The 25,445-nt window shown below is 45.9% G+C and overlaps 1 pseudogene; it reads left to right on the top strand.

Moving 5' to 3' along the window:
• Positions 1-1,051: 1,051 nt before the first annotated feature.
• The window catches only part of LOC137521699 (sulfotransferase 2B1-like), a 30,827-nt pseudogene continuing 6,433 nt past the window's right edge, over positions 1,052-25,445 (top strand).

Here is a 25,445-nt window from a genome sequence, read left to right as displayed (position 1 = left end):
ATCAGCAGGGGGGGGCTGAGGGCAATCTGAGGGTCTGGGTGGGTGATCAGGTGCCCCCCAAGGGACAGTTTAGGGTCTGCTCTGATGGGTGGTGGTGACAAGGGGTGATAGGCAGGTGATAAGCAGGTGATAGACAGGTGATCAGTGGGTAAGGCAGCTGTATACAAACGTATACAGTATACAGGGGGTGGTCTGGGGGGATCTGAGGGTAGGGAGGGTGATCAGGGTACCCTAGGGGGCAGTTAGGGACCTACCCTAGGGGATAGCGTCCCTAGATAGTGACAGGGAGTGATTGATGGGTTTTTAGGTGGGTGGTGGGGTGCTAGCAGTGGTGTGCTGGGTGGTCAGGGGGGGTTCTGAGGGCTGGGGTGGGCGATCGGGGGGTCCTGTGTGGGGCAAAGAGTGTTTTGCTGCACTTATCTATTGGCTGCCTGTCCTCTCTGATGGTCGCACGACGAGTGACCATCAGCGGAGGAGGCAGCCAGTATAATACACTTTGTTACAATAACAAAGTGTATTATACACTCTGATTGGCCAGATCGCGCAAGTTTGAACCCGCCGGCGCTGCTGATTGGCCGGCGGGGTTTCCGAGTAGGGTGGGCGGAGCCTATTGCAGGCGGCGATCGCGTCATTGATGACGCGATCGCCGCACAGCCACCGCTGATGCCGCCCACGCCGATGGGCGTATTGCGGTCGTTTGGGCCCGGACTTTGCCGCCGCCCATCGGCTGGGGGCGGTCCTCAAGTGGTTAATGGAAGTTTTAAAACATCCCAGTTTGCACTAATTGGTGCAAATAGGACTTTTTATAGATTTCCATTTTGATAGAATGTTGGAGTCACGTGCAAGTGTGCTGTGCCCCACGCACGTGCACGCTCACTTTAAGAAGTCAATGGAGGGCAGGAAGTGGTTAAAGAGATTCCCTACAAACAAACATAAGCCACAACGAAATGAAAATTGCCTTTCCCTACATAATAAATTTAAAAATAATTTTTATTTTTTTTTAGCCTGATTTTGATTACACATTTTTATTTTTCCCCCCCTATTTTGAGGTATGGATAAGAAATTCTTCGACCACAAGGGAACGTTTTTTCCTTCCACAGCAACAACAACTGAAGACATCATTTTCTGGAGAATGAATTCCAAGTTCGAGATGATGATGTTTTTAATGTCACATATCCCAAATCAGGTATCCGTTCTCTCTGAAGAGTTATAAGCTGTGTGCAAAGGACAAATATATTGCGAAAAGCTTCCGCATAAGTAATATATTTATTGGGCTAAAGAGCAAAGCTGTGATGTCCTAAACTTGAAACGAGCTTTATTTTCCAACATTTATAACCACTGCAGTTACAGTTAACATAGCAAGCAGCCCAGTGCCCCCGCTATTGCCCAAATTTCCCGCTATAGCCATATTATTTGTATGGGCCCAAACTTCTACAGCACCTGATATTTTTCTTTTCTTATGTGAAATATATATTGGCAGTTGTGTGTATGGAGGGGGAGTTGGTTAAAGAGGACCTCCAGAGTGAAAATGAAAATCCAGCAGCCTGCAAGTAAAGGAAAGTTTTATATTTACCCGAGATGTCTTGTCCCGTGAAGTCCTGCATCAACTGACTTCCAGCGCCTGGCCCCACCTCCTCTCTCTCCACAGAGAGAGACGCCAAGCTATTTACTGTAGTAAATAGCTTGGCGGTTTTCTTTGTGGATAGAGAGAGGAGGCGGGGCCAGGCACTGGAAGTTGGGTGACGCAGGTGCTTTGGGACGGCATCGCGGGACAAGACTTCTCAGGTAAATATAAATTACCTTTTACTTGCAGGCTGCTGGATTTTCATTTTTACTCTGGGGGCCCTCTTTAAAGAATACTGTAGGGGGGGTCGGGGGAAAATGAGTTGAACTTACTTGGGGTTTCTAATGGTCCCCCGAAGACATCCAGTGCCTGCGCAGCCACTCACCGATGCTCTGGCCCCGCCTCCAGTTCACTTTTGGAATTTCAGACTTTAACCCCCCCCTGGCGGTATAAAAAATTCCGCCAGGAGGCAGCGCAGCAGGTTTTTTTTGTTTTGTTTGTTTTTCTTTTCTTATATCAAGTAGCGAGCCCAGGGCTCGCTACATGATAGCCGCTGCTCAGCGGCATCCCCCCGCCCGCTTTGATCGCCTTCGGCAATCTCCGATCAGGAAATCCCGTTCAAAGAATGGGATTTCCCGGAGAGCTTCCCCCGTCGCCATGGCGACTGGGCGGGATGACGTCACCGACATCGGGACGTCATTGGGAGTCCCGATCCACCCCTCAGCGCTGCCTGGCACTGATTGGCCAGGCAGCGCATGGGGTCTGGGGGGGGGGGGGCGCCGCAACGGATAGCAGCGATCGAGCCCGGGGCGGCGGCGATCGGTGTGCTGACGCAGCTAGCAAAGTGCTAGCTGCGTGCAGCAAAAAGAAAAATTATACAAATCGGCCCAGCAGGGCCTGAGAAAACCTCCTGCGCGGCTTACCCCGAACTACATTCGGGGTTACCGCCAAGGAGGTTAAAGTCTGAAAACCACTGCGCCTGCGTTGCCGTGTCCTCGCACCTGCTGATGTCACCAGGATCGTACTGCGCAGGAACAGACCATACTGGGTTAGACTGTTGAGGTTAGGCATAAGTATGAGGGGCAGTTCAGGTTGCCTATTGGTGGGTGGTTGGGCTTCACTGCTGACACCAATCGTTACAGGATTTCTCCTTTTAAAATACCAGTTGCCTGGCTCTCCTGCTGATCCTGTCTCTCTAATACTTTTAGCCACAGCCCCTCAAAAAGCATGCAGATCAGGCGCTCCGACTGAAGTCAGCCTGGATTAGCTGCATGCTTGTTTCAGGCGTGTGATCCAGCCACTACTTCAGCCAAAGAGACCAGCAGGACTGCCAGGCAACTGGTATTGTTTTAAAGGAAACAGCCATATCCCTCTCAGTTATGGCTCCCTTTAACCACTTGAGGACCACAGTGGTAATCACCTCCCCCCCCCCCCCCCCCCCTAAAGAATAGACACATTTTTACTAAAATGGCCACTGCAGCTTTAAGGCCAAGCTGCAGGGCCGCACAACACAGCACACAAGTGATTTTATCCCCCCCCCCACCACCACCAACCGAGCTCGTCGTCACACGACGAATGGCCGCACATACCCGATGCAACTGCTGTCCATGCTGGGAACCTCAGGCCACCTACTGGCAGTCCTGTGAGCCAGTCATAAGCCGCTTTCATTGGCTTCTGACCATGCCAATGAGAGCTGCTTACATTGATAGACAGGGTGAGGAGCCAATGTAATGCGCCTGACCCGCTCCAAAGGGCTCTGCCATTATAGAGGCAGCAGGGCGAGTGAGCTGCGGCGGGGAGACCATGGCGGGAACGAGTGGCAGTGGTGAGTTGAAATCTACGCCCTGACAGCCACAACAGCATCAAATCAGGGCGTAGATTTCAATTCACATCATCCTTAAATGGTTAGTAACAAGCAAATATTAATATGTGTACTTACTAATCACAGGCAGATTTTAGCAACTGGCAACTAGAGAGGGGATTCTAGTGATGAGTAGGTGAGGCAGATGAGAAATACAGCAGATAGGCGACACATGTGAATATGCCATATTAACCTTTGTTATGTTATGGCTGGATGATATATGCCAAGACAGCTCTGCACGTCCGCAAAAGACTATGGCCTCGATTCATCAAGACTTATCGAATTGGTTAACGACAGTGTGGTAAAATACCGAATTCATTAAGTTGATTTCAGGATTCATCAAACTTATCTACAGCTGTTAGCGAGCATTCGGTAATCATTCGTTAGTGATGCGTTAAAACGGAAGAAAGTGCAATTCATGAAAATGAAAGTGGGCGTGGTTTAGTGTTACATTTAGGATTAGTTATCTCCTTCACTGCTCTTTCGTTATTCCTGACAGATCATTGCTGACAGAGAAGATGGAGCCATTTGAAGTGGTTATGTATCAGCTGAGAGTGATTCAAAGGCGCAGAAGGGCAAGAGTAAGGTCTAGAACCATATCAATTTGCAAGAGAATAGATTTGCTATACAGGACATCTGCATTTCTCTTGAATCCTCTTGTAAGAGAACACAGGCAGTGCCAGGGTTAACTAATTTGCTAGCTGCACTATATTTTTTTTTAGAAAAGGCTCCTATCAAATTGTGGGATTGTCCCAACCACTTCCAGAATCCTGGTCCAGGTGTTAAGCCCTATTCAGAATGTTGCTACGTAGTGTTCAAAGGACTGCCTTTTACTCAATTCCATGGGAATCTTATGGCCTTGTGTTAAATTACCGCTGTAAAATGTAAATATCGACACGTTACCGAATTGTTATCGATATTTTATCGAATTCACACCAAATGTGGAAAAACCTTGATGAATACAACTAGAAATCGATAAACTTTGAATTCGGTAACTTAACAAACTGGAAAAGGTTATCTCAAAGACAATGATGAATCGAGGCCTATGACCTGCTTTAACCTTTACAATGTGTACAATTATCACTAGCCATCAGTTGCATGTTCAGACACGTTATTTTAACATAGCCCTTATGCTTTTGAACATGAGAAGTTTCAAAGTAATCTGTTGCCTTTTTTCTTTACTAGAGCCGGCAGGGATCAGGGCTCAATCAGGGCCAACATTGCAGAGCCAAGGCTGTACAGATGTGTCGTTAATCTGCAGGCTAACTACATATTCTGTTGCTACGGGGGGTTAAGCCAGAACTCGACCAAATCAAACTGCTGGGCTGATACTATGTCTAAATTCTTGCCAGCGGCGGTTGTCAACAGCAGCCTCAACCTAGTTTCATCTAACGTACTCTCAGAACACACTTTTTCAGACAAGCCTGTAATTTGCTGTAGGTGGCAATGAAGGCCCACTGCTTCATCCACTAACTCCTGTGTCTCCTTCCCTTTTGTTAACACCCCACTACCCTCTAGATTGTAAGCTCACAAGGGCAAGGACTTCCTCCTACTTATCTTGCTGTAATTTATTATATGAACGTGTACCAATTTTAATGATATCCAAACCACATACCAACTATGTATGTATTTGTATTGCTAAATGTCATGATTGTACAGTATATTTCCCAATATTTGTTTTGCACTATGTATAGCACTACAGAAGTTGTTGACGCTATATAAATATTATTTATCATTTATTTAGCAGAACAAGTTATTTATGCCCCAGAAATAGCCCAGCAAAGTTCCAGAGCTCTCATATTTTTGCTTCCCGGAGGAGGCAGAGCTGTGCGCAGTAGCTCTGCCTCTTCTGCAGTCAATCTCTGCCAATTTTCTTTCAATGAGAGGGGCAGGGAGAGGCGGAGATTGACTTGAGAATAGGCGGAGCTACTGCGCACAGCTCTGCCTCTCTCAGGCAGCAAAATCTGCGACTTGCAAAGTTGTGGAACTTTGCTGGGCTATTTCTGGGCCATAAATAACTAGTTCTGCCGGGGGGATGGGGGATCAGCTTAGAATTTAATGCTGAAGACTGCTGCATAAGAAAATAATAAGGTAAAAAAAAGAGACTTCAGTGTCTTATTTAAAATCCTGTTCTCTTAACCCTTTAAAATCCTAAGTTGAACTATGTCCTACATGGACATTTTCCTCCATAGGACTCGTGTTGGACAACCCTAACTGGCTGATGCTAGATAGCGCTGTTGCTGGAAATCTGGCACAGCATCAGGCCCTACAGATCAAAGCGTTGCACTGTTGGCCCTATGCTACGTGGGCTCATTTGAGCTGATCACTATGGGCTGGGCAGCGGCTGCTGGATTTAGCCCGGCACTGTGGATCCCCTCCAGCACCATGCAGCGCCTTATAATAATGGAAATATACCGGTGCCTGTGCAAGGGCGCGGGGCTAAAATGTGTGAACTGGCCGCACCCAGCCACTGAAACGGGGCAATCTTTTCTCTAGTGTGAGGAGGTACAGGCCCTCTGGATCCCTGCCACAGTCGCACATCCCAACCACCTATGTTCCGCCCCCTCCCAGTGCACCAAAAAATAAGTGCTGGTCGAGATGTGGGTGATCAGGAAATTATATTGGGAAGGGTTAACTGCATATAAAAGCTTCTGTTTCACTTTTAAAGTGAATCTAAATGGAACAAAAACCCATAGTTTAAAATACCTGTGGGCCCCCTCCAGCCGCCCTGTGCCCGCGCCGTCACTGAGTGATCCTACAGTCTCTTGCAGTGCCTCTTTCATTTGAATGTGCGGCCCTGGTCCCCGCGTCTCCTTATCGCGCTCCCGTGGATGGGAGCACTCTGCACATGCGCAGTGCAGGGAAATCTGAACTGCACATGTGCAGAATGCTCACAGCAATGGGAGCATGATCAAGGACTTGCGCGGCTGTTGACTCCCCAAGTTGCCTGTCTGAAAGAGGAGCGCTGCGAGGGACAGGAGGATCGCTCAGTGATGGCACTGGGCGGCACCAGGGGGCTGGTAGAAGCCCCAGATAAGATAAACTGCTTTTTTTTTTTTTTTTTTTTTTTTTTTATTTAGGTTCCTTTTTTAAAGAGTCTGAAGCCTTCTAAAAATCCTCTTCTTATTTGACGTTTATCTTCAAGAATATCAGCAGTGCTAAAACGCAGCATTCCCACTGCAGAACGCTGTCATTAAACCCCCCCAAATACCGGGGAAAAATTCCATGACTTTGTAAGTCATTGCGCTGTAGCTCTGCCTCCACTCCCCGACCCTTTAGGTGAAAGAAGACTGAGAGAGGCAGTGATCAGTGGGGATTGACGCAAGTAGAGGCAGAGCTACAGCACAAAGCTCTGCCTCTACCAGGAAGCGCTCCCCACATTTTGCCCCAGGGATTTGGGGGGTTTAATAACATCGTTCTGCGGTGGGAATGCTGAGTTTTAGCACTGCTGACGTTGCTGGAGATAAATGTCAAATAGAAAGAGTATTTTTAGAAGGCTTCAGACTCTCTTTAAAGAGACTCTGTAACAAAAAAAAAGTTCCCCTTGGGGGGTACTTAGCTCGGGAGGGGTAAGCCTCAGGGTCCCAATGAGGTTTCCCCCTCCGCAGTAGCTGCAGGCAATCCAGCGCTGGCTCCCCCGAAGCGACCTGTAATCCGTGCTCAACAAGTCTGACCAGGCTTGATATATTTACCGTCCCTGGCTCTCAGCATGGAAATAGGCGTAAATAGCCGATATGTCGGGTCCGCTCTGCTACGCAGGTGCGGGAGAGTTGCGCTTGCGCAGTAGAGCGGACTGACAGTGATCGGCCATTTCCACCTTTCTCCGAGTGGAGAGCCGATACTGCGCCTGTGCTGGAGTCGGGAAGGTAAATATTTACATCCCTGCTGTTCGGAGGGGCACAGCGAGACCGCCGTGGGACACAAGATGGGGAAGCCTCGATAGAATTCGGAGGCTTACCTCACCTTAGGTGAGTACCTCCCTGGGGAACTTTTTTTTTTTTTTTTTTTTTTTTTTTTTTTTTTACAGGTTTTCCTTAAGGGGTGCCCATTGTATAGATCGCAATCCACTGGTAATTCACAAAGCACTTCATGGTAGATCTCGACCGCACTACACCGTTTTGTACAATTTTGTACAATTGTGCACCTAAAATTGTACATAGGTAGATCATTTTGACTTGCTAATTATAAGTTGCTCACAAGCCAAAAAACTGTGCGCACCCCTGCACTTTACAGAGACCAATGCATCACTGTGTCAGGGCTGCACAAGATCTGCTTCTCAACATAAATCGTAAACTTTATTTCCTTGCTACTAAACTAGAAAACTAATGTTCTTCAGAAAAATCCTGTCCTCGTTTCTGTTCATGCTCCCCATGAATGATTCATACAGGTACAACATGGATGCTGGAAATCTTGAGTCTGATTAAAACTAATGGAAATCCAGAATGGAACAGAACAGTTCTCAACTGGCAAAGGATACCTTGGTTAGAAGCTCCGGGTATTCCTAAACTACAGCAAGAAAATGAAGATAGTCCGCGATATTTCAATACGCACCTGCCTAAATATCTTTTTCCAAAATCTTTCAACAACTCCAAAGCCAAGGTAAGAACCAAGCTAAGGTAAAAACTGTGTAAATTTTTTTTTTTTTTTTAAAGGCAGTTTTTAACTGTTCAGCAGAAGTGTGCTTTGGGTTTAGCCTGTAGAGGTTTACCTATTTCCCTACCCCCCCCCCCCCCTCAGCTGTGTTTCAGTAGGTAGGGGTGTGGCCAGGGCCGGTTCTCTCATAAAGCCAGGGATGGATCTAGACCAAGTTGCGCCTGTGGCAAGGTCAGGTTTTGGTGCCTAAACTGCTATTCCCCATCCAAATTTTGCCGCCTTTTTAAGAATTCAACAAACTGCGCCTGGGGCATGATACTCGCCTGCCCCTCCCCCCCCCCCCCCCGCCCCCTAGATCCGTCCCTGCATAAAGCAAGGTGAAACATTTGCATCAGGTGCAGAGATTTCAGGGACAGCATTTTTGTACTGTGTGTACCTTCCTGAGGAGGAATGGAGTGGCTGAGGGTGAGCAGTTTGTTTGTCACAGACTCAGTCAGCCAGTGTGCTACTGTGTTGAGCTGCAGCATGTCATGTGAGAACATTACATGACGCAGAGTAAATTGTCGGTTGCTGTGCGATCATTCCAAATCTGGGTGGGAGGTGCATCCTCACAAGTTTGCCTCAGGCAGCAAAAAGTCTAGAATTAGCCCTGGGTGTGGCCTGAGGTTCCACACTAGCAGTAGTCCCTCCTTCAGCCAAGGTTCCAGAACCTCTTCAATTTTACATCGTCTCTTGTCTGCATCATTAAAAAAAAAAAAAAAGTCGGGAACTTGGCTTTGGGCCCACAAAATTGCTTTCAGCAGGGTTTTGGGATTGACGGCAACTTGTTGCCCTGCTCATAAACAGTCCTCCTGACCTTAGTCTGTGATCCTGCTCTGCTATATGCAAGTCCTGACCTTGACTCTGCCCAGATACCAGCTAGTCCTAACCTCAGCCTGGGCCCATGACCCTGCTCTGCTAGGCACCAGTCTTTACTTTGGCCTGTGATTTCAGTCCTGCTTAGCTACAGCTTTGAAATCAGCCATCCCTTATGCCTCACCTTCTTTACCAAGTCACAAATCCCAAGATTACCTCACCAGAAACATGAACAGGAAGAGGGAACCCTGCAGTGTAGTCATTTGCAGCAAAGAAGTCCACAAGAGGTATTACGCAGCCCACCAACCCTTGCTAGATGTCCTGGTGAAGACCAATGAAAACTTATGCTCCATGGGGAAGCACATGTCTTTCAATGGTGGCAGGATCCAGAAAGCCCCTTACCAGGGACAGATTGGGACACTGAGGGCCCTCGAGAGAAATATCAGTCTGGGAAAGGTTAGACTGTGCCCCCCCTCCCAAATGGCAAATAATGCAGCTATTTATGACTATCAAATAATGCATTGGTCATTACACTACATAAGAAATGCAGCAAACATTGCACCCATATAAAATGCAGCAAACATTATGCTCCATAAGAAATACAGCAAACATTACGCCCTATATGAAATGCAATCATTTTTACATTCCATATAAAATTCAGCAAATCTAATGCCACATGAAATGCAGAAACATTACCCCACATAAGATTGCTGAAAATGTTACCGTACATAGGGTATAGTATAGGTACATGGTAGTTTCTCCAGCCCCCTCATGGGTAGCCAGAGGTGCCCCTGGTGCTCATTTTTTTCCCCCTTCCCCTCCCATAGGTAGCCATAGGTGCCTCTGGTGTCACTGCCCTCCCCATAGGTATCCAGAGGTGCCCCCTGGTGGTTGCCACCCCCATAGGTAGTCTGTGTCACTGGTGGTCATTCCCCTCCCCTACTCCCATAGGTAGTCAGAGCCTCAGATGTGCCCCTGATGGTTACTCCCTTCCACCCTCATAAGTTGCCAGATATGTCACTGATTGTTCCTCCCTGGTGCTCATTCCCCCCCCCCCAACTTGTTTCGGGGCCACTGCGGGCCCCCTTCTTCACTGAAGAAGGGGACCCGCAGTGGCCCCGAAACAATTGTCATTTCCATGTGCTTTATGAAGCAATAAATTTGAAGACTTTGCATTTTGAAAAGGTGTGCTGACCTGGAACTTTGTGCTTGACTACTTGAATGTTTGATTCCGTGGCTCAGCATCTACAGGCTGCAGCACCCACACTTATGGGTTAGGTGTGCCACCTCTGCAACATGCCTCAATTCACGGAGCATTATCAAACGTTTATCAAACACTTTTTTAAACGTTTGATAATTTACCTCATGGGTAAAATCTCATTTTGAATTCACTAAGGTGTTATAGATTTATCGAATGTTTTACCGATAAAACGTTCAACAAATATATAACACCTTAGTGAATTCAAAATGAGATTTTACCCATGAGGTAAATTATCAAACGTTTGAAAAAGTGTTTGATAAACGTTTGATAATGCTCCGTGAATTGAGGCCTAAGTACATGTATTCTACTTTCCTGAACAAGCATAAGTTATGTACTCTTGATTTTTATTACTGGAAATGTGAATCTGTGATTGTTTTTTACTATCTAGTATGGATGCAGGTGCATCCTCCAACCACATACTTGTAAAAAGGCTGCCACATTAATTTGGGCACCAAAAGCTGCTAGTAGAATATCAGTAAAATTACTGATATTCTACTACTGGGTACTGGCTAACTCCAATAGTAGAATTTCAGTAATTTTTACTGATATTTTACTGTCATTTAACCAAACCCTCCCTCTACATACTTCTAACAATAACCTACCATTCTGCAACTCCAATTTCCCCCCACCACAAATATTGGTGCCATATTCCACAGGCACCCAAATTACATGCTGGGCGCTGTTATAGCCACAATAAACATTGTGGTTTCTGCTGTGTCCACTTTAGCTGCCGGTGCCACAATTACCTGCCCCAACACCCTTTGCTTTTAAGGAAGCCTGTGCAAATAAAATTATTTTTGTTGTTAAATCCTCGTTGGTGTCATTGGATAGGTAAGCCATCTTCTCTAAGTACTTCTTCTATGTACGTTTCTTCTAGAGTAAAATGAGCTATAAATTTCCATTCTCCTATGTTGCTGTCACTTACAGTAGGTAGTAGAAAGCTGACCGAACCAACAGGATTTCGAATAGCCCATCTCTTCATGGGGGATTCACAGCATGACCTTTATTCTTTTTAAAGACTCTCCCTGAAAATTATTTATTCAAAAATGCTGGCCAGCCTTCCTGCTCGCTGCACAATTTTTTTTAGCAGTTACACAGAGCAACTGACATTTGCTAAGTGCTTTTGAAAATGAAGAAAACCCTAAAGCACCCCCATGAGGAGATGGGCCAGTCCAAAACCTGTCAGTTTCTTCTACCTAGTGTAAGTGACAGCAACATAGGAAAAAAATAACTTATTTTACTCTGGAAGAAATGTACTTCTTATTTGTATTTAAAATTTTACGATTTTCGTGATAGTGGTCCTTCAACCTCCTCCTCCTCATTTTTCTCGAAGGGGTGGTTTGTATGTTTTAGTCTGCAGTGGCGTAGTCTCCTGCAGATTTAATCTACAATTTTTAAAGAGTGCAACCAATTCCCATACAGCCAACATGGGATTGCCTGAGTGGAGACAGGCTGATTCTCTCCACCTGCCTCAAGTGGTTGGTTGCCCCTTATTGCAACCTACCTTTGTGAGTATTTTTTCTGCTGTCGACTCATTCTTTTCAGAAAAGTGACATGTTGCACTATTGGGATCCTGTTGTCTGTTTTTTTTTTTTTCCCTAAGGTGATCCTTCACCTCACCACCCACTTTTAACCATTTTAGGCTTTTGGACGTGACTTTCATGTCCAAAAGGCTGCTGCTGCATGCCGCCCCCGTTATCCCGGAGATCAATGAATGGGAACCTAGTTCCCATTCTTTGATCTAAGTCCCCAGTAGAAAAACCTACAGCCTCTCATCAGAGGCTGCGGTCTTTCTGGAAGAAAAAAAAAATCATGTCCTCCTAGTTCCTGTAAGCGAGCGTGCTAGCTCGCAGGATAGAAAAACAAAGAAATCACTGTGGCCATCTTGGGGCCAAATAGTAAAACTATACGCACATACATTTTAATCACAAAAAGACACACTAAATTACATTTAAAATTAACTGTTTACCTCCCACACAAAAAAAATTACAATTAAAAAAAAATAGTTAAGGGTCTGAACTTTTTAATGTGCATCTGAAGAGGGTATACAACTAATATTTTTTAAATTGTATGCTTGTAAATGGTGATGGAGGAAAAACTAAAAAAATAAAAATAAAATATTGGCACCATACATTGTAATAGGGACATAATTTAAATGGTGTAATAACTTGAACAAATGGGCAAATAAAATACGTAGGTTTTAATTATGGTAGCCTGTATTATTTTAAAACTATAATGGCTGAAAACTGAGAAATAAATTTTTTCAAAATTTTTTTTTTCTTAATATTCCTGTTAAAATGCATTTAGAAAAAAAAATTCTTAGCAAAATGTACCACCAAAAGAAAGCCTAATTGGCGGGAAAAAAACAAGATATAGATCAATTCATTGTGATAATTAGTGATAAAGTTATTGTCGCATGAATGGGAGGTGAAAATTGCTCGGATGCATAAGGTGAAAAACAACTGAAGGCTGAAGTGGTTAACCTCCTTGCCGGTTATCCCGAGCTCAGCTCGGGGATACCTGCGTAGGAGGATTTCTCAGGCCCCGCTGGGCCGATTTTTCAATTTTTTTTTTTATTTTTTTTTACTGCACGCAGCTAGCACTTTGCTAGCTGCGTGCAGTTTCCGATCGCCGCCGCTACCCCCCCCCCCCCCCCTCTCCAGACCCCTTGCGTGGCCTGGCCAGTGCCAGGCAGCGCTGAGGGGTGGATCGGGATTCCCTCCGACGTCCATGACGTCGGTGAAGTCATCCCGCCCGGTCGCCATGGTGACCGGGGAAGCCCAGCAGGAAATCCCGTTCTGAACGGGATTTCCTGCTTACTCTGATCACCTAAGGCGATCGGAGTGGATAGGGGGATGCCGCTTGTCAACGGCTATCATGATTTAAAAAAAAAAAAAAAAAAAAAAGTGCTGCGCTGCCCCCTTGCCGCCAGAATTGTAACGGCAAGGGGGTTAAGGAAGAGTTGAGACATGCCTAGTGGCCTTTGTAGTTTCTTTTTGTAAGCAGCAGTGGGACACCTCTGCTGGTATGCACCTTTTCATATGACAGAATAAACCTAAGCAAAGAGCTCAGCAGCTTATCTGTACAATCACTGTGAGTAAAATGTTGATACATTTTTTTTTCGACAGCATTTATCCAAAGTGTGTATGTAGCTTCCGGAGAGTTTATACTCCAGACCTATGTCAAATTTGACTGAATTAACACTTACTTTCTACTTTCAGATTATCTACACTGTAAGAGATCCAAAAGATGTTGTAGTGTCAATATACCACTTTGGGAAAATGGGTGGATTCTTTGAGGACTATGAAAGCGTGGGTCTTCTTCTTAAGGATTTTCTTTGGTCAAAAGAAGGTAAGTTATCTTAGTGGGATTTTTTTCTGTTTTTGTCTGTAGAGTATATATGATTTTGTATTAGAAATCAGTCTAGCAAGGAAATATCTTAAAGTGTACCCGAGATGATACATGACTGGTTGAGATAAAAGTGTATATACACTCGCAAGAACATAAATCACTATGCTGTGCTCCCTTTTTTTTTCTTTCTTCCCCCCCCCCCCCCCCCCTGCCTGAAAGAGTGAATCCAGCTATGCATTACTTTTTTTTCTCCAGTTGGGACCCGGTCAGGCTGTAGTGCCCCTCAACGATAACAAATTACAGCTATAAAACACTTTTTTTCCTAAGTAAATAACTGGGTTTCTGACTGAAGGGGATATATAATAAGGTCAATAGTTCATGTATTTTTCGCTCTGGGACTTTTGAGACATTGCAATTGAGCAGAGGCAATAAAACCTTACATCTACTGTATTTTTGTACTATAAGACTCACTTTTCTCCCTCAAAATTGGGGGGAAAAAAGTCATTGGGCTCAATTCTGGTAGAGTTTAGTAAATAATTACCTCCATGGAATTGGGTTTACCTCATGAGGGCAATCAACTTTTGAATTCTGGTAGTTTAACCTCCTTGCCGGTTATCCCGAACTCAGTTCGGGGTAACCTGCGCAGGAGGATTTCTCAAGCCCCGCTGGGCCGATTTGCATAATTTTTTTTCCTACACGCAGCTAGCACTTTGCTAGCTGCGTGTAGTACGCGATCGCCGCCGATTCGCCGCTACCCGCCGCGCCGAGCCGCCCCAGACCCCTGCGCAGCCTGGCCAATCAGTGCCAGGCAGCGCTGAGGTGCGGGATTCCCTCTGACGTCGGTGACGTCATCCCGCCCGGTCGCCATGGCGACCAGGGAAGCCCTGCAGGAAATCCCATTCTGAACGGGATTTCCTGCTTACTCTGATCGCCGAAGGCGATCGGAGTGGGCGGGGGGATGCCGCCGCTCAGCGGCTATCATGTAGCGAGCCCTGGGCTCGCTACATGATTTAAAAAAAAAATAAAAAAAAGTGCTGCACTGCCTCCTTGACGGCGAGAATTAGACCGGCAAGGAGGTTAAGTAAAGTTTTACCTCATGTAATTTCATGAGGTAATTCATGTGGTAATTTTCTACTAAAAATGTGTGGTATTTAGTAGTGAAATACCTCACACTTGAATTCTGAAGTGAAATAAGGTGCGTGTTTGCATGTCTTTTACCTCACATAATTAGACCTACCTCTACCACATGATAAATGCAGTGTTGTGACAGAATTGGGATATCTGTCACATAATATGGAGCCTTTTCAGCTTGTTCTTTGTTCCGACCCCCAGCTTCTTAAAGTGCTCTGACCTACCACCCAGGGGCATAGCAATAGGGGTTGCAGAGGTAGCCACCGCATCGGGCCCTTGGGTCAGAGGGGCCCCGAAGGGCCCTCCCTCGACTACAGTATTAGATCTCCTATTGGTCCTGTGCTCATAATAATCATTTCTATAGATACTTTGAATAGTGGTAATCATTAACAAGCTGCTCCCCATCCCCTTCTTGTACCTCTGACAATGTGGTTGCCATTTGCAGGTTTTGGTGCGCCGTATCAATTGCTATGTATAGAGTGCTTGGGGGCCCCATTATAAAACTTGCATTAGGGCCCACAGCTCCTTAGCTATGCTACTGCTACCACCCCCCGCCCGACCCCGCCCTCTAAAACAGTGCTGTCCAACTTCACGGCCTCGGAGGGCCGTTTTTTTTCCAAACCACATGGTGGAGGGCCGGCCGCCCCTACCCCAAGAAAAAAATACTGTGGTTGATGGTGGGCCACGCGGGGCCCCTCTAGCCCAAGGGCCCCAATGCGGTCGCTACCTTTGCACCCCCTATTGCTACGCCACTGAGTGTCCCCAGAATTACTAAGACAGGTATTACGTGTGTCCCCAGCATTGCTAAGACAGGTATTACGTGTCCCCAGCAGTGGCGTACCTAGGGCATTTGACACTGGGAGCTGGGTATTAAATGACCCCCCCCCCCCACAAAAAAAAGGAAAGGAGTGAGTGTGGCGTGCTGAGCATGCCACGGCCGGTAATGCCAGGTATAGGTGCCTCCCGTATAGGTAGCCTGGAATAGTTGCCCCCAGTATAGGTAGCCTGGAATAGTTGCCCCAAGTATAGGTAGCCTGGAATAGTTGCCCCCAGTATAGGTAGCCTGGAATAGTTGCCCCCATTATAGGTAGCCTGGAATAGTTGCTCCCATTATAGGTAGCCTGGTGTAGGAAGAAGTCATAGATGAAAATGAGAGTGAGTGCCTGAGGTTAGAGTGAGGGTTAGGAATGCTCAATGAGATGCAAATTTTTCGGAGTTGATGCAAGTTTTTATGCACATATATGCAGCTTGAAAATAGACCAATCAGTTTAAATCCAGGTTGAAATTGATTGGTTCATTTTCAAACTGCATATATTTGCATAAAAGTTTGCATCAATTTGCATCAACTCAGAAAAAAATTGTATCTAATTGATCATTCCTAGCGAGTGTGCTGAGAGTGTGGGCCTGAAGTGAGAGTGAGTGTTGAGAGTGAGGGGCTAAGGTTAGAGTGAGTTGTCCCAGTATTGGTTATCCAGCTATAGGTGCCACAGTATAGGTAGGCCTGTTATAGGTGCCACAGTAGAGGTAGGCCTGCTATAGGTGCCACAGTAGAGTTAGGTCAGCTATAGGTGCCACAGTAGTTAGGTCAGCTATAGGTGCCACAGTAGTTAGGTCAGCTATAGGTGCCACAGTAGTTAGGTCAGCTATAGGTGCCACAGTAGAGGTAGGTCTGCTATAGGTACCATAGGTAGGTCTGCTATAGGTGCCACCATAGAGGTAGATCTGCTATAGGTGCCATAGGTAGGTCTGCTATAGGTGCCATAGGTAGGTCTGCCTTTGGCACCTATAGCAGGTCTGCTATAGGTGTCACATTATAGATGGGTCAGCTATAGGTGCCACAGTCAACAAGGTATAAGTGTCCCCATTATAGGTAAAAAAAAAAAAAAAAAAAAAAAAGGCATATTTATATTTTTAAAATCCTGCCTTCTTCACTCCCAGTCCCCCCCCCCCCCCATGGCAATGGGATATACTCATACACTCCCTTCCAACATCCTCTCCCCCCCCCCTTTGCCCGATTCTCCTGCTCCGCTGGGAGATGAGCATAGGTAGTGGTACTCACTGTCATGGCTCTCTCCAGCAATTACCGCGCACCCTCCTCCTCCTCCTACCACTCTGTACATCCCCGGGCTGCCGTTCACTGTATCGGGGACGCGGCTTGATGACGTTATTTCAGCAGATAATAAACGCAATTTGGGCTACATTTCAGCAGATAATCGCAATTCGGGCCACATCTCAGCAGATAATAACCCAGACCTGACCCCAGCCTTTCATACTGATCCGTTCACCCCCCTCTCCCGACCCCAGCCTTTCGTACTGCTCCCCGACCCCAGCCTGTCATACTGCTCCCCGACCCCCCCCCCCCCCCTCCCGAGCCCAGCCTGTCATACTGCTCCCCGACCCCCCTCCCCTCCCGGGCCCAGCCTGTCATACTGCTCCCTGACCCCCCTCCCGAGCACGGCCTGTCATACTCTTCCAGACCCCCCTGCCTCCCCCCTCCCCCCCCGGCACCCGGAGGGACAATCAATATGGATTCCCTTGCAGCGCTATAAATTATAGGTGCTACTCACCATTAAGGCACGCTCCTGCGCTGACCGGGCAACTGGCATTATTTTAAAAGGAAAAATCCACATCCTTCTCAGTTTAGGCTCCCTTTAATTACCTGTTTGCTGCTGCTAAACTTTAATGCCAGCAGACTCCATCCTGCTCTCAACCTGAGACTCCCCCTCCCCCATACTAGTATATAAGGAAAACTGGGAACCTACAAGTGTGAGATTGAAGATGTGCTTTTTAAAAAAAAAAAAAAAATACTTTTTTCATAGCTGGACAAAACTAATTTAGCCATAATTTAGTCAAAAGTGAAAAAAAAAAAAAAGATCTTAAACACTGCTTTGGCTTGTGTATAAAAATTAGGTTTCACTAACTTTACAGCAACTACCAATTTTATATTTTATAATAAAATGGAAAATGCAGGTGGCTAGTCAGGTTGTGGTCTGAACGCCTGCGGGTCAGATGCAGGCACCAAATTTGCCAGAAAGGGGGTTGCGGGTAAGGTGTGGGTAGCGGAGGTGTGGGGCTGAAAAATTAGACCCGCGCAGGCCTCTACGCTAGATGGTTTCAGCCGAGACAGTCTGTCGGAAGTGTGTACAGCAGCCCCCAGTCCCCGTGATGTATCGAGCGATCAGCCTTTCAAAGTCTCGGCCAATCACAGGTTGAGGGAATTGTTCTTCGACTCGCCCTGCCCTCTGAGACGGTTTATCATATAATGCACCATCGGCCATCCTCCCTCCTTCCATTGCAACAGAACGCATTTTTAGCCTGGTGGCTAGTTGCACATCTGTACAGAACTTGGCCCCAAACTGTCGTCGCTGAGGCAGGTTTCACCCTGCTAATTATCGTTGCGGTGTGATGGCATCGCAATGCTAAAAAAATCGCCTTTGGGGATTACCACGGCAATGCGCGGTAATCTCCTTTCTAGCTGCAATCCAAGCAGGTAGTGAGGCGCTCTAGCGCTCACTTCCTGTAGCCGTTAGAATTGCGCAGGTGTATATGCTTCCACTTGTATGCGATGCGAATACATGCGTCTAACAGTTGGAATTATGTGCAGCGGTTCATGCGCGGTTTCCGCATGTCACCGCGCATGATTTTCACCAATACGCGGATACTCCAGCATCACCCCAGCAGAAAATTGAGGATGTCTGGCGCATCACATTGCAACATGTAAGTATGAAATGCCCCATATACTTTTATTTGTGTAGCATTATCCTGCGGTAAAACAGGTTAACTCATCGCACCAGTGTGAAAGGGGCCTCAGGAATCAAGACTTGGTCCCTGCAGATCACAGGACTTCAACATATATACATAGATCTTTAATCTGCATCATGCTATTATTTTTTTTCTCAAGGTGGCTATTATTTCTTAGGGCCCGTTTCCACTAGAGCGAATCCGCATGCGTTCTCTGCATGCGGATTCGCATAACCAATACAAGTGGATGGCCCTGTTTCCACTTGTCAGTTTTTTCCAGCGTTTTTCTGTGCAGGATTTTTCTGCACGGTAGGGCCTGCAGAATTCGCCTGCGTGAGGAATGCAGGCGATTCGCAGGCTATGTATTTAATAGGGAAAACGCACATGCGTTTTTTGCCGCGATTTCGCGTGCGAATTCGCATGAAAACTAATGCAAATTGAACCATTTTTTTGTCACAAGTTAGGAAATGACACTTTGAGACAAAAAAACAATAAAAATCAATTTCTGCTAACTTGTGACAAAAAATAAAATCTTCTATGAACTCACCATACTCCTAACGGAATACCTTGGGGTGTCTTATTTCTAAAATGGGGTCACTTCTGGGGTTTCTATACTGCCCTGGCATTTTAGGGGCACTAAACCATGAGGAGTAGTCTTGAAACCAAATGTCTCAATGACCTGTGAAATCCTAAAGGTACTCATTGGACTTTGGGCCCCTTAGCGCAGTTAGGCTGCAAAAAAGTGCCACACATGTGGTACTGCTGTACTCAGAAGAAGTAGTATAATGTGTTTTGTGGTGTATTTTTACATATACCCATGCTAGGTGGGAGAAATATCTATGTAAATGACACATTTTTTTTATTTTTTTTTTTACACACAATTGCCCATTTACAGAGAGATTTCTCCCACCCAGCATGGGTATGTGTAAAAATGCACCCCAAAACACATTATACTTCTTCTTCTGAGTACGGCGATACCACGTGTGACACTTTTTTGCAGCCTAGGTGCGCTAAGGGGCCCAACGTCCTATTCACAGGTCATTTTGAGGCATTTGGTTTCTAGACTTCTCCTCACGGTTTAGGGCCCCTAAAATGCCAGGGCAGTATAGGAACCCCACAAGTGACCCCATTTTATAAAGAAGACACCCCAAGGTATTCTGTTAGGTGTATGGTGAGTTCATAGAAGATTTTATTTTTTGTCACAAGTTTTTTTTTAAGTGTCACAAGTTAGTGGAAAATGACACTTTGTGAAGAAAACAATAAAAATCAATTCCCGCTAACTTTTGACAAAAAAATAAAATCTTCCATGAATTTGTCATACTCCTAACGGAATACCTTGGGGTGTCTTATTTCTAAAATGGGGTCACTTGTGGGGTTCCTATACTGCCCTGGCATTTTAGCGGCCCAAAACCGTGAGTAATCTGGAAACCAAATTGTAAAGGATTGCGGAGATGCCGCTGCGCGGTCTGGCGGCGGGGCGGCTGTCTCCGCTTTCAGACCGGTGGTTTCCGCACAGCAGCATGCGTCTGGTTTGTCTGAGCCTTCTAGTGCACACAGATGGAGAGCTACGCACACGCACGCTGGGAGGCAGGACCTTTATGCCAGGAGGAGGGGGATCAGCTGATCAGGTTGGTCAGCTGATCCCAGCGCAGACTGTCATTGGCTGAGGAGCGCTGGGTGGCGCTGAGGAGCACTGCACTATATATAGATCTATGTAGAAATAGAGTGCTCCATAGTGCAGTTATCAAAGGGCGATTTTTATTGAACAAGTTAAGATATACTCACAAACATCAAAGTCACAATCGCTTGTCAGCAGTAAGCCAGCCGCTTAAACACCGGGCGGTGGATGGCAACGCGCTGTGGCCAGCAGCGCGATCTCCGTTGTCCTGGGCTGCCGTCTCGCTTACGGGTGGGCGTGGCATGTCGTTAGTGTGCGTCTGACGTCATTACGCGTTTCGGCGCGCTGCGCCTTCATCAGATGACGTCAGTCGCACTGCACACTAAATTTATACGCCCCCTGTGTCATTGTCATGACTACAGGAAGCCAGTAGGTTTAAATTTCATAAAACTTTATTGTTCGAGGAGAGGGGAATAGTATTCTATGCGCGGGGATAGGAAGAGGAAAAAATATATATATTTCCACACAGCGCATTGCCATCACACCATTCTCCTTAGCTAGATACTTATCCCTTTCCATTTATTTTAAGCATATCCTTCATAACCTTGATGATCGGTGGACTGGTTATATATATTTCTAATACACACCTTTAAGGTTATTATTCTTCTAAAACATTCGTTAAAATCATAATATGGCAGATCATAAACATTAATAGAAAATATGTTTGCAATACATTATAAAAATTATGACAATAAAAATTACATGTATATAAAAAGGATACAAATTCATATATGTGCAAATAATGCTTAAGAAATTAAAAACACTTTTTATGGAAAATATATGTATATGTGTGTATTCTGAATGCTGGATTGAACTAGACAGAGATCACACAGATAACATTAGTCTGTCTTATCTGTTACAGAGAGCATTCCTGCAGACTGTTTTTAACGGACCATAAAGAGTTACATGAACAGGGGTAATAAATCTTTTTTGGGGCCACGGGGCCCTTTTTTTTTACTAGATCAAAGCAACTGCCTCTGTTGCCTGGTGGAAAATCCGACTCTGGCAACGCGTTCCACATGTATGACCCTGCTTCATCAGGCAATAATATGAGAAGTATATAACAGTTGTCGGTCTATGATATACCAAGCGCCTCTGTAGGAGTACACTTTTCTTGAATAATCTCACCATCATTTAGACGATCTGCTCTTCACAAAAGCCTCTTGAGTTCTGTTTGATTCATTTAGTTCCTTTATTGCTCAACTAATTAGTGTAACGATCGGTGGGCACAGAGAGTGTCTGATTACCGGTGATCTGCAGTATCACCGGAAATACAGATATATACCAGATTATAAGTGATCTGCAGTCTCACCGATAATCCGATATACTAACTAACTTCTGTTCACCTGAGTAGAGTGTAGTGTTTGGTGTAACACTTTGAGGACTAGGCCTCAGTGCAGCAAGGAGTACTGCACAGATTCCTTCCGCAGACCTGAGCTCTCCAAGGCGGGAGGAGTCAGACTGACAGTGGGAAGGATGTCTGAAAGTGACCCCCAGGAGGAAGGGTCGCTAACAGAGCGAGGAACCACCTCTAACGGTAAGGTCGGTTCTCGAGGTCGGACAAGCCAGGTAGTAAACACACGGAAAGATAAAGTACAAGATCAGGAGACAAAGGCGGAGTCTAAGTACAGGCAGGGTTCGGCAACAGGGTATCAGAAATATCGAGGTACAGAATCAGGAGGCTAAGGCGGAGTCTAGGAACGAGCCGGGGGTCGGCAAAAGAGTATCAGAAATATCGAGGTACAAGATCAGAGTTCAGAAGAGTAGTCAAAGCAGGCAAAAGTCATAACAGATAATCACAATCAAACTAGTACTTTAGCTATCAACAGAATCTAGCTAAGTGTAGGATTACAGCTCCAGCTGGTCCCGGCACACTTGCGGATCTGACTACGGATCTGGGTGCTCCCACATATGTGATCGCACGCCAGACAAAGAGCAAGTGAACAACCAGCAGTATATATACTCTAGGACCTTTCCAGGACCTCCCTAATTGCTGGTCCAATGAGAGCAGTGGAATTTGTCAGCTGACCCAGCTGGTCAGCCGACTCCCTTCTAACTGCTATTTAAACTCTGCCTCTGTGCTCGCGCGCGTGTAAGTCTGAATCTTGGTGGACTATCAGTCCCAGCCACACCAGTACTGTCATGCAATGTATCTAGAGCGGGGGCCGCCTCTGATGTGGATTCCGCCGTTACCAATGCGGACTCTGCCGTTACCAATGCGGATTCCGCCGCACTGCCCATGCGGCGTTTTTTCCGTGTTGTGACGCCATGCAGGATGCGGAAACAGCCGCCTCACCTCGAGAGACGGCGGCCTTTCCGCGTTTCCTTACAATTACCCTTCATTTTATCACCTGGGTTAGGCAAAACGTATATCAGGGAAACCAGGTAGATACTGTGTTCTGATCATCTTTCCAGGTGGAAGCTTAAAACAAGTGCATGGCAGTGGAGGCTCCAGCTTCAAATATTTGGGAGGGGGGTGCACAAAGGAGGCACAATGGTTGGCTGGTGGGCCCTTTTGGGTGATCAAAATCGATGTTTGTATGCTTAACCCAGGTGCTAAAATTAAGACTAACTAGATATACTGCAAAATGCATCCTGTATACAAGAACAATGGGGAACAAAATGTGAAATGGAGTTTAGCTGTCTTGTGCAGCGTTTTGGTGAAATCAGGAAACAGTCATTTTGAGATGCAGAAAATGTTTTAGATCTCCTTTTTTGGTTTCTTAAATATGCTTAAGTTAATTTATTGTACTAATGAGGATTAAAACTAAGGAAGAAAAAGAAAAATGATTAGACTTCCTTCTGAAACTCTCTCAATACTTGGTTGTAATGTGACAACTGTCCTGTGTACTGTGGTTCGAGCTCCATAGATCAATATGTGCCTGTCAATCTGTAAATTGTAACCCAGTAAACTGCAATGTGAATGTACACTTTCTGAGATTTTGTTTTCTTTCCTTTCTCTGTAACTCTATATATTGAATCTCTCAATAAAAAATTAACAGGATTTACAGGATATCAAAGAATATATCATGTAAGAAAATGTAACAGATGAATAAACATTCCAAAAATGACATATCAATCCGTGGAACATAAAAAAGAAAATAAAACAGAATGAACTTTTTTTTTCCCCTTAAAGAGACACTAAAGCGAGAATAATTCTCGCATCAGTACTTATATTTAGCAGAGGCATGTGTGCCCCTGCTAAAACGCCGCCATCCCGCGGCTAAACGGGGGTCCCTTACCCCCCAAATCCCCCCCCTGCAAAATCTATGACCAACTTGGTCGTAGATTTTGCTGCTGTTGAGGCAGGGCTAACGGCTGCAGACCTGCCTCTCAGCGCCGTCTATCAGCGGTGCATCGCCGCCTCTCCCCCGCACCTCTCAGTGAAGGAAGACTGAGAGGGGCGGGGGAGAGGCGGAGATACGCGCTGACAGACGCGCGTGAGGCAGGGCTGCGGCCATTAGCCATGCCTCAATGCGGAAGTGATCCCCCGCTGCATGGAGGGGATTTGGGAGGTAAGGGACCCCCATTTAGCCGCGGGATAGCGGCGGTTTAGCAGGGGCACACATGCCCCTGCTGAATATGGGCTCTGAAGCGAGATTTATTCTCGCTTCAGACTCTCTTTAAAGAGAGTCTGAAGCGAGAATAGATCTCGCTTCAGACCTCATATATAGCAGGGGCACGTGTGCCCCTGCTAAAACGCCGCAATAGCGCGGCTTAACGGGGGTCCCTGTCCCCCCAAACCCCCTCCGTGCAGTGGGGGAGCGCTTCCTGGTTGGGGCAGGGCTAACCGCCGCAGCCCTGCCCCATGCGCGTCTGTCAGACGCGTATCTCCGCCTCTCCCCCGCCCCTCTCAGTCTTCCTTCACTGAGAGGGGCGGGGGAGAGGCGGCGATGTGCGTCTGATAGACGCGCTGGGAGGCAGGGCTTCAGCCGTTAGCCCTGCCTCCAGGAAGAGAGACAGCCAGCGACCATTTTCCGACCATCTTTTGCGGGGGGTGGGTTGGGGGTGAAGGGACCCCCGTTAAGCCGCGGGATAGCGGCGTTTTAGCAGGGGCACACGTGCCCCTGCTATATATAAGACCTGAAGCGAGATTTAGTCTCGCTTCAGTGTCTCTTTAACTAGTGTAGAGTCATAAAAAAAGGCATATAATGGTTAAGGTAGGAGTGAAAACAATAACCCTTTACATGGCTGGTATAGTGCTATGTCATGTCCTAGCATTCGTCTCAACAGAGTGAATCAAAATTAAGGAGCAAAGGTAAAGTACAGAGGAAAGAAAGGGAGATGGGGGAATTAGGAATCAGAGGCTAAATCAAAATTAATATCCCAGGCTAAATCAAAATTAATATCCCAGAAGTCCCAAGTTACGAAATTGTCCTGCGGATTCATTAACCAAGGATGACAGATATTCCATTATCTGGATCCTGCATATGCGGAGAGAGGTGATTATTTTTCCAATTGGCCGAAATCTGCATTCGTGCGGCAGTTAGGATGTGATTTAACATTTTCCGAGTATGAGAGCGGAGCCCTGGTGGGGATTTACCCAGAACATAAACCCATGGTGTTTTCTTTCCTTTCAGCACCTTATGGCTCTTGGTTTGACCATGTTTTAGCATGGACTGAACTAGCTGGAAGAGACAACGTCCTGTTAAATACATATGAGGAAATGCAAAAGGTATGTGTAGCTACAGGGGATCAAATACTTCTTCCCTTTACTGTGTAATTACATTGTACAAGTAAGGCTAACTAAAGCCTGTGTCAAGTATAAACCTCCTTCCCTTCCTACATCCCCTACTTAAAGGAACACTATCATTAGGTGTTCTAAAATGACAATGTACAAATGATGTCTAAGTAGCTGTGTAAACCTTTTCCTACTTTTAAAATTGAATATCGGAGGCAAAAGCTGTAATTCATTGTGTGTAGATTTTAGCTACCTTTTTGACTGTCTCACTTGTATAGGTTAATCTGCAGTCTGGCATGCTAAGAACAGTGTAATATGGAAACCGAGTTCTATGAAAAGCCTCTGGTGTCAGGTTTCACATACTATTACAAATGTTTATGTTGCACATTAGATACATTTCCTCTGCTTTCTGCAGACAGCTCTCGGAGACAGGCAGCTACAGTGAGAGCTTTCTCACACACACGGTTAACAGTGTGAGGGAATCCCTCCTTCTCTCATGGTTCACTCAGCCGTCAGATATAGCAACAATGAAGTGTGAAAGGAATTTGATAACCGTAAACAAACAGATAAGCATTGAAATGTATACAACTGTACTTAACAGCACTTCCCAAACTATCCCTATCTCAATTGAAAAAAACATGTTAATCGATAGTGTTCCTTTAAGATTAAGGAGGGTCTCTGGACCTTTTAACACCCCCCCCATTTTTCCCCGCAGGGATCTTCAAAACC

Source organism: Hyperolius riggenbachi, chromosome 6 (assembly GCF_040937935.1).
Source record: "Hyperolius riggenbachi isolate aHypRig1 chromosome 6, aHypRig1.pri, whole genome shotgun sequence".
NCBI lineage: Eukaryota > Metazoa > Chordata > Amphibia > Anura > Hyperoliidae > Hyperolius > Hyperolius riggenbachi.
This window is presented reverse-complemented; position numbering and strand designations above follow the sequence as displayed.